The 9,009-nt window shown below is 35.3% G+C and overlaps 1 non-coding gene across 1 annotated transcript; it reads right to left on the bottom strand.

Annotated features, from left to right (window-relative positions):
* Nucleotides 1-7,171: 7,171 nt before the first annotated feature.
* LOC131515559 (U6 spliceosomal RNA) lies at nt 7,172-7,279 on the bottom strand. Its single transcript, XR_009263628.1, has one exon. It is a non-coding gene; the product is annotated as a U6 spliceosomal RNA (small nuclear RNA).
* Between the last annotated feature and the right edge of the window lie 1,730 nt (nt 7,280-9,009).

The following is a 9,009-nucleotide window of genomic DNA, read 5'->3' as shown; positions in this document are numbered from 1 at the left end:
TGGAGAAACATTTATCATGCAAATGGATTCCAAAAGAAAGCTGAGTAGCGATACTTATATTGGACAAAATAGATTTTAAAACAAAAACTATAACAAGAGACAAAGAAGAACACTATATAATCATAAAGGGGACAATCCAATAAGAGGATATAACAATTGTAAATATTGATGCATCCATCTTGGGAGCACCCAAATACATAAAACAGTTAGTAACAAACATAAAGGAAATAATCAATAGTAATTCAATATTACTAGGGTACTTTTACACCCCATTTACATGGATGGACAGATCATCCAAATAGAAAATCAACAAGGAAACAGCAGCTTTGAATGACACACTGGACCAGATGGATTTAACGGAAATATTCAGAACATTCCATCCTAAAATAACAGAATACACACTTTTTTATTTTTTTTTTTATTTTTTTTATTTTTTTTAAATTTATTTATTTATTTTTGGGACAGAGAGAGACAGAGCATGAACAGGGGAGGGGCAGAGAGAGAGGGAGACACAGACTCGGAAACAGGCTCCAGGCTCCGAGCCGTCAGCCCAGAGCCTGACGCGGGGCTCGAACTCACGGACCGCGAGATCGTGACCTGGCTGAAGTCGGACGCTTAACCGACTGCGCCACCCAGGCGCCCCAGAATACACACTTTTTTAAAGTGCACATGGAGTATTTTCCCAAATAAGTCATATACTAGCCCACAAAACCAGTCTCAACAAATTAAAAAAAGGTTGAAGTCATACCATGCATCTTTTCTGACCACAATACTATGAAACTAGAAATCAACTGCAAGGAAAAGTTTGGAAAGACCACAAATACATGGAGGTTAAATAACATGCTACTAAACAATGAATGGGTCAAGAAAAAAATCAAGGAAGAAATAAAAAATTACATGGAAACAAATGAAAATGAAAATACAATGATCCAAAGTCTTTGGGATACAACAAAAGTGGTTCTAAGAGGGAAGTTATAGCAACACAGGCCTACCTCAAGAAGCAAGAAAAATCTCAACCTAATCCTGTACCTAACGGACCTAGAAAAAGAACAAATAAAACTCAAGCCCAGCAAAATGAAGGAAATAATAAAGATTAGAGCATAAATAAATGATATAGAAACTAAAAAAAACAATGGAACAGATTAGTGAAACCAGGAGCTTGTTCTTGAAAAGATAACAAAATTGATAAATCTAATCCTCTAACAAGACTCATTATAAAAAAAGAGAGGTGACCCAAATAAACAAAATTATAATGAAAGAGGAATAATAACAACCAACACCACAGAAACACAAACAATTGTACCAGAGTATTATGAAAACCTATATGCCCACACATTGGGCAGCTTAGAAGAAATCGATAAATTCCTGGAGACATATGACCTACCAAAACTGAATCAGGAAGAAATAGAAAATTTGAACAGATTGATTACTAGCAGTGAAATTCAATCAGTAATAAAAAAGCTCCCAAAAAACAAAAGTCCAGGACCAGACAGATTCACAGGTGATTTCTACCAAACATTTAGTGATGAGTTAATACCCATTCTTTTCAAACTACTCCAAAAAATACAAGAGGATGGAAAATTTCCAAACTCATTCTGTGAGGCCAGTATTATTATCCTGATACCAAAACCAGATAAAGACACCACACCACACACACACACACACACACACAAGAAAACTACAGGTCAATATCTCTCATGAATATAGATGCAAAAATCCTCAAAAAAATATTAGCAAACCAAATTCAATACATTAAAAAAATCATACACCACAATCAAGTGGGATTTATTCCTGGGTTGCAAAGGGTAGTTCAATATTCACAAATCAATCAATGTGATACATTACATTAATAAAACAAAGATAAGACCCATATGATCATTTAAATGATGCACAAAAATCATATGACAAAGTACAACATTAATGATAAAACTCTCAACAAAGTAGGTCTAGAGGGACCATACTTAAACATAACAAAGTCCTTGTATGAAAAAACCACAGCCACCATCATACCCAATGGTGAAAAACAGAGACCTTTCCCCTAAAGTCAGGAAGAACACAAGGATGTCCACTCTCATCACTTTTATTCAGTATAGGACTGGAAGCCCTAGCCACAACACTTAGACAATGTAAAGAAATAAAAGACATCTAAATTGGTAAGGAAGAAGTAAAATTTTCACTTTTTGCAGATGATATGGTACTATCTTTAGAAAATCCAAAGACTCCCCCCAAAACCTACTAGAACTGAAAAAGGAATTCAGTACAGAAATCTGCTACATTCCTATACACTAAAAAGAAGCACCAAAAAGAAATAAAGAAAACAGTCCCGTTTACAATTGTACCAAAACCAAAGAAATACCTAGGAATAAAGTTTACCCAAACCCAGAAATAAACCCACAGTTATAGGGTCAATTAATCTTTGACAAAGGAGGAATGAATATACAATGGGGAAAAGACCATTTCTTCAACAAATGGTGCTGGGAAGACTGTACAGCTACATGCAAAAGAATGAAACTGGACCACTTTCTTTCATCATAGACAAAAAAAACTTGAAATGGATTAGAACTAAATATGAGACTTGACACCATAAAAATCCTTGAAGAAATAACAGACAATAATCTCTCTGACATGAGCCATAGCAACATTTTTTTAGATATGCCTCCTGAAGCAAAGGAAATAGAAGCAAAAATAAACTATTTGGACTACATCAAAATAAGAAGTTTCTGCATAGCAAAGGGAACTATCAACAAAACTAAAAGACAACATACTGAATGAGAGATGTTTGTGAATGACATATCTGATAAAGGGTTAGTATCCAAAATATATAGGGAATTTATACAATTCAACATGCAAACACCCAAGTAATCCAATTGAAAAATGGGCAGAAGTCATGAACAGACATTTCTCCAGAGAAGACTTACAGATGACCAACAGACTCATGAAAAGTGATCAACATCAGTAATCATCAGGGAAATGCAAACAAAAGTACAGTGAGATATCACCTCATGCCTGTCAGAATGACATCAAAACATAAGAAACAACAAGCATTGGCAAGGATGTGAAGAAAAAAGAACTCTTGTACACTGTTGGTAGGAATGCAAATTGGTGTAGTCATTGTAGAAAACAGTGTGGAGGTTCCTCAAAATATTTAAAATAGAACTACTCTATGATCCAGGTATAGCACTACTCGGTATTTATACACACAAAAAATACAGGAACACTAATTTAAATGAATACATGTGCCCCTGTTTGTTGCAGCAATATTAGAATAGCCCAAACTATAGAAGAAGCCCAAGTGTCCATTGACTGATGAATGGATAAAAAAGACACACACACACACACACACACACACACACACACACACACACACACGACTATTTGGCCATAAAAAAGAAAGAAATCTTTGCCATTTTCAACAAAATGTAGAGCTAGTGTAATGCTGAGTGAAATAAGTCACTCAGAGAAAGACAAATACCATATGATTTCACTCATGTAGAATTTAAGAAACAAAACAGATTAACATAGAGGTAAAAGAAAGAGAGAGAGAGAGAGAGAGGCAAACCATCAAACAGACTCCTAACTATAGAGAACGAAGTGAGGGTTGCTGGAAGGGAGATGGGTTAAATGGGTGATGGGCATTAAGGAGGGCACTAGTCATAAACATTGGCTGTTATATATGAGTGATGAATTACTTCTACCGAAACTAATCTTACACTATATGTTAACTAACTAGAAACTAAACTAATTAAAAAGAAACACAACAAACAAGCAAAAGAAAAAAAAAAAAAAAGAAGAGAGAGACAGACCAAGAAATGAACTGTTAACTATAGAGAACAAACTGATGGTTACTAGATGGGAAGTGGGTGGGTGGATGGGGGAAATATGGGATAGGGGTTAAAGAGTACACTTATCATAATGAAATAAAATAAATAAAAATAAAATGAGGGGCACCTTTGTGGCTCAGATGCCTGACTGAAGTCTGGCTTAAGCGTCAGACTTCAGCTCAGCTCATGAACTCACGGTTTGTGAGTTTGAGCCCCACATTGGGCTCTGTGCTGACAGCTCAGAGCCTGGAGCCTGCTTCTGGTTCTGTGTTTCCCTCTGTCTCTGTTCTTCCTGTACTTACACACACACACACACACACACACACACACACACACTCTCTCTCTCTCTCTCTCTCTCTCTCTCTCTCTCTCTCTTGAAAATAAGTAAAGACTAAAAAAATAAAATGATAATAAAATAAAAGGATAAAAGATAAAATAAATTAAAATGGTAGGGCCAGAGATGGCACTACTTTTTAAGAAGTGTTTGAAAACTGAATTTGACACAGTGTTGGTCAGCAGTCCTCTGCTGTTGAATAGGCTAGGAATTTGCAAAGACACATGATGACTCATACAAATGTTCCCCAAGTCATACCCTCACCTTCTTTATTCTCATGTTGGTCATTAGCCTTGAGTATCTCTACCCCATGGATGTTTGTGTTTATGTCACCTCTATGAGCCTTCCCTGTGGAATCAATTGCTCCTTTAGTATTTGCATTTATACATTCTGGCCTGTATTCTAGTATTAATACATATATTTGTTTGTCCCTACCACAGATGTAAGTTCCAAGGTATGAAGGTTTGCCCCAATTTTTATCACTTATTCCTGGTAGTAAGTAGCATATGTTATATACATGATAAACATTAAATAACTATTTGTTGAGATAGTAAACATAAAGGGACATTACACAATTAATTAGTTGAATAAAATCACACTGAAATCATATGAGGTTCTAATTGGAAGTGATTCTCTTGTCATTCTGCTCATGAAATGATATTTAGTATATCAATAGGTGTAGATGGTGTGCTGACTTGCTTAATCTAATTAGTATATCAATTCCATTTTGATTTTGTGAGATGTATCCAAGATATATCTTAACTCATAATTGGAATTGAATTGTCATAACATTTTATTACGAAGCATGCCAAACTCATATCTCAGTTTAAATGAGGGAGCTTCATGATCTTGCAAGTGGACTTACTCAGATTTCTCCTAAGTCTTGGTAGGACAGTGCAAAGAAGAGGGCATGACAGTATTTATGCAGGACAACTCAGAAATGTGAAAGTTTTCATTTTGAATTAATTACATGTGTCTTTTGACAGGTAGACATACTTAATGCTGAGGTGTTGAGGTACACAAATGTAAGAATAATCTGAAAAGTAAAAAGTAATTTGTTAGATTTTGTCCATCTAAATACTTCTCCATTTATCAACATTAATGTGTCCTCTCTTTGTCATCCCTATATGCTGATAGTAGAGTTTCAGAATATAGAATATAAATCATTTACTTAAATCCACTGACTTTACCTTCACTGAACTTCAGCTCTCTGATGACACAACGCCATCTATTCTCAGTGATGCCCCTCCATCAGCAAACCATTACATCACTGAAATTATACCTCATCATTTTGAGTTATGCTTCACCATTTGGGGCTATGCTACTTCCACAATGACAAACTCTGGACTATAGTGACAACTATAACTTATCAAATGGATGCTATATTAGAGATCCTGACCAAAGTACTTTACATGTATTTATGTATGGATTCTCAAAACGATTCTATTTACCCCAGTCCCACAGTTAGTGAGGCAGAGCTAGGCTTTGGCTGCTCAAAGTCTGTCTTCAGGACATGTGTGTATTGCCTGTCAGTGAAATATCCTTATTTGATTTAAACTGCCATGACTACCACTTCTCCCAGCTCTTTGCTTTTTTTGCTTATAGCCTTCAGTATGTCATCCAGCAACTTGGTTACACTCTTTCTTTCTAATGCTTTACCACTCTGTCTCACTCAGAATGGATTCAATGGTCATCCAATGCAACTATGCACTTTCTATTACACAGAAGTTTCTGCCCTGGACCTTTTATCCCCCACCCTCTGCCCCAAATGTAGGTAACCTATCACTTCAACAGATCTCCTTCTTAAGGAACCAACACTTTTTCACAAAATTATGTTGAGTAAATGCATTAAAAGTTCAAGCTATCTAGACATATTTAGGTTCTTGCTATTATTTGTAAACTGTTAATTCAGTCCCTTGACTATTCTCTATTACCTCCCTTAGGGAAAATACACCTAAACTTTCCATATTTGTTAAGTCCTCAGTATCCTCAAGGTCTATCTCACATTTAGCAGATATACTTAATTCTTATTTTACTGAGAAATTTGTGTATACTTCCCTTTTTCAGCCTCACAGTTTTTCTCTCTTTAATTTCTCTTTTTATCCCCATTCTTAGAAGAAAAAAAGATTCTTCCATTTTAAGATTGACTTCTTTACCTGTGATTTTGGTGTATTCCCATATAAGCTTTTCCTCTTAGTTGTTTATCAATTACTGTCTCCTGATTTTCCATCTTCCAACTGACTGTTATTACTAATTTTTCCTTCTCAGCAAATTAACTCTTTTGGGTAATCTTTACTGTAGTAACTAAACAGAGTAGAATACAACATTTCTATACTTTGATCCTGTACATTTTAATTTACCTGTCTCATCTCCAGCCCTTGCTTCTCTGAAAATTTCTTGAGAGTAGTTTACCTTCACTGTTTTTTCTTAATATCATTCCTTAATATCAATATATGCCATTAAGCCCATGATAATGGCCTAAGGCATTTATTTCATGTCTTCTTTTTTCCATCCTGATCCCTGATTAGCCTTATAAAAATGGGAGGCTTGGTCTTTTAGAAAGTTCTAATTCATCTTACTGCCCCAGATGCATGTAAGAAAAGAGACTAGAACATAAAAGGACTAAGAAATTAAAAAAAAAAAAAGACCATGAGAAGAATCTCTCAAATATAGGCTGTCTACAAAGAAGTAAGAATTTTTGATGTCTCTAAAACATTTCTACTAGCACTGAGGACAACCTGTATCTTGTCCTTGACACTAAGTGATGAAGGAAGTGGGGCCTTGAACTCTCTCTTTATATAGGAGAATGCCACTGGTTTTAGGGTTGTTCCAAAGCTAATGAGTCCTAGGCAATAATGGATCATTTACCCAAGAGTCCATCTGACTACCTGGTGGCTGACTTGAAATTATGCCAGTTCCCAGGGCTTCCTCTGGCTGAGCTCATATATCTGAAACAGTATGAGCAAGCAGTCCATCTGGAACTCCAAAGGATGTAGGTGTGGATGAAAAGACTGATAAAGACCATAATTCATTATCTTTATTTGTATGTCATCCTTGCACAGGGGATGTACTAATTTTCTCTGTATTGTTCCAATTTTAGTATATGTGCTACCAAAGGGAGCACATCATTCATTATCTTTAATTTTATGTGTTTATTAGAGTTCTCATTTTACTTCAGATCCCTTGCCTCCTTTGGGACAACTCTGAGATGTAACTTACCCTCTGAGTTCTTGCAAACAAGCTGAGGCTGGGTTTAATCCTACATGAGGTTAAATTCACCTCATAAAACAGACATCCACGTGCTACTTTTAGAATTAGTTTTAAAAAACAAAATATGGGGGCGCCTGGGTGGCTCAGTCGGTTGGGCGTCCGACTTCAGCTCAGGTCATGATTTTGCGGTCCATGGGTTCAAGCCTCACATCGGGCTCTGTGCTGACTGCTCAGAGCCCGGAGCCTGTTTCGGATTCTGTGTCTCCCTCTCTCTCTGACCCTCCCCCATTAATGCTCTGTCTCTCTCTGTCTCAAAAATAAATAAAACCTTAAAAAAATTTTTTAAAAACAAAATATGAATTTACCACTTTGAAAAAAAATAATTCTTCAAGATTCTTTCTATACCTGTCTTGACCTTGAGATCTAAGAAGGAAAGTAATGGGCTTCATGACTTATACGGTTGGGGACACTCACATAAGAAGAAAAGAAAACTTTAAAACATATCATTGGAGTTGCTTCTGCTTATGAGCTAGCACTGCCCATGGGAAATCATTTTATAATTTTGTAAAGTACAGCTTCCTTCATGGTAGGAGTATTAGCACATCTTTAAATGAGTGATACCAGATCTTTCAAATGTCTACAGCTTTTACCAAAATTTGTGCCTATTACACAGCCCATGCATATTCTATAATGTATCAAGTGGATTGTCATAACATCAACTATAAAGTGTGATAAAAATTTCAGTGATCTGTCAAATCTTTTTGAAATCTGAAGAACTTTATGGCTAAAACTAATATGTTGACATTTGATGAGTTGATAATCAGAACATAGGCATTCACTCAAAACCCTGGAATCAGTACTTCTCACTAAATAATTTTTTAATAGAAAGAAATAAGTTCTATCATAAGCATAATTTTTAAAAAATGGAGCCCTTGAAAATAAAAGTACACCAAACACAGCTTAGAAAATTACTATTCAGGCTAAAAGTATACCACCACCAAAACTATTATGCCGTACACACACTGGTGATTAATTTGATAAACATATTTTTGAACAACTCTTCTATTTTCTAACATGCAAGTCCTATCATCATTTAGTAAAAACAAAAGCCATTACCTTGACTGAATGCGATTACTCACCTCACTGCTATATTGAAATATGACTATTTTCTCAGTATTGCTTTGTAGTTATTAATATGCAGTAAATGGCTTAAACCATATAAATTTAATTCTAGAGATAAGAAAATATCTTGAAGTAAGTGTGGTTTTGCTATTAATATAACTCTCACTCTGCCCCCAATTTAGTATGTGACTTTAGATAATTCATTTTATGAATTCAACTTCATCATATGCTGCAAAATTTCATTTTTCATGAATTTATATTACTTATCTGTAAAATAGAGGCACTAAATTAAATATTCCCTAAGATGCCTCCTCCCTCAGAGTATAAAAACAATTATTAAGTAGAATATATTTTTACTATCAGTTTTCAGAAAGGGAATGGAAAATTGAGGTTTCCCAAACAAAACAAAATTTAAAATGCCCCTTGTGATGACATTGGAGGTTTGGTGTGGAATAGCTTCTTTACAGAGTATGGAGGCTAAAGAGAACTGCTTCAGTACAATTTCAAGTGTCAATAATTATT

This window comes from Neofelis nebulosa, chromosome 6 (assembly GCF_028018385.1).
Source record: "Neofelis nebulosa isolate mNeoNeb1 chromosome 6, mNeoNeb1.pri, whole genome shotgun sequence".
NCBI lineage: Eukaryota > Metazoa > Chordata > Mammalia > Carnivora > Felidae > Neofelis > Neofelis nebulosa.
This window is presented reverse-complemented; position numbering and strand designations above follow the sequence as displayed.